The sequence below is a fragment of the Pseudophryne corroboree genome, chromosome 8, assembly GCF_028390025.1.
Source record: "Pseudophryne corroboree isolate aPseCor3 chromosome 8, aPseCor3.hap2, whole genome shotgun sequence".
In the NCBI taxonomy this organism is placed as follows: Eukaryota; Metazoa; Chordata; class Amphibia; order Anura; family Myobatrachidae; genus Pseudophryne; species Pseudophryne corroboree.
Window position 1 is genome coordinate 187,581,760 of NC_086451.1, and position 1,563 is coordinate 187,583,322.

The window sequence follows — 1,563 nt, forward strand, 5'->3', positions numbered from 1 at the left end:
CCAACTGTTGATACATTGGCCAGTGCGAAAGCTCTGTTGCTGCCAATGGGGAGGAGTTACGGCGCGGCCCGCCCGCGATAAGGGCACAATGCGGAAGTGACGCGAAAATTTAAAAATAAAACTTTATTGATACATCCGCGAAAGCGGAACAAATACGAAAACGGGATGAAAGCGCGACGGTAAGCCTTGATACATCCCGCCCCCAAAGAGAGATGTTTTGGATCTTTCAACTAAAAACTTCACACCCCATGGGTTTTAACGAAGGATATGAAATCACACCATTCTTATGAAAGAAATATCCTTGCTCAAGCATCTCCAGTTTTGTAGTCTCTCCTTCCTTCTTTTATAGGCACTTAACACCTTATTATATAAATACCTTATTTATTATTATACACTGTATCTAGTTTGTCATAAAAACTCGACTACTGTGTGATTGAGTCATCTCGCCAGAAGGTACAGTCATACCGCACTGGCTGTACGCCCAACCCCATCCGATCTTGGAAGCTAAGCAGTGTAGGGCCCAACCAGTACCAAGTGGGTAACCACTTGTGAAGATTGGGTACTGTAAAAAAGTGGGCCTTGGTGGGCTCTTAGCAGTATTATTGTATGGAATATTGACACACCGATATTCCATCACCGCACAGATTATTATTATCATTTTATATCCTATAATAAATTTAAGCTAACAATGAGTAAACCTTTAATATCAGTCATAGAGATGTACACTATTTTTATACACATCACTAATTTTAGTATATGACTGACCATTATTATTATTCCGTAGTACTAAGTCACTTACTATTTATTATATTTATATTCTCTCTATGTTTTAATATTCCAGCACCTATGCACATAATAATTGATGGATATCCTTTTATAAATAGAAATACTTTCACACTTTTCATCCACTATCTTATTCACTTGCTTACTCTCTCCCCATATGCTTTAATGGGGAACGATAAAGAACTCCCACAGAATGGTTCATAGTACAATATACCCGCTTGCAGTAGCAGATCTTGCCACGGGCAAGAAGGACTTTTGCCCGGGGCGCCGCGTTCCGGAGGGCGTCGGTGCCTTCCTGAGGGCGCCGCACCGTGGCAAGATCCACTACTGTGCCCCCCGCTGCCACTGTGTCCCCCGCTGGTCCCCCCCGCAGTGAAGGGAACTAGGTGCTATCCGTCTAGTTTCCCTTCGTGGAGAGGACCTTTGCTGAGCGGTGCGCGATGATGTCATCGCGCACCGCACAGCATTGTGGTACTGGCACAGATGCTACGGGTCATGATTGACCTCTAGTGTGTATGCTGTGCTATGGGAGAGACGTCATGACGTCTCTCCCATAGATCCAAAGAGAGGAGCGGTGGCCTGCAACGGCCGGGACTCAGGAGCGGGGATTGTAAGTATCCTTTATTTTATTTTTTTAAGCGGCGCTACTGGGGGCACAAATGGCACTACTGGGGGCACAAATGGGGGCACAACTCTACAGGGGGCGTAACTGACCTTGCCCCTTTATGAAGCCACATCCCTATTTTCTGCCCGGGGCGCCACAAGGGCTAGAACCGTCCC

At 45.7% G+C, this 1,563-nt stretch overlaps 1 pseudogene; it reads left to right on the forward strand.

Moving 5' to 3' along the window:
* Positions 1–451: 451 nt before the first annotated feature.
* LOC134953847 (5S ribosomal RNA) lies at positions 452–571 on the forward strand (annotated as a pseudogene).
* The last annotated feature ends 992 nt before the right edge of the window (positions 572–1,563 follow it).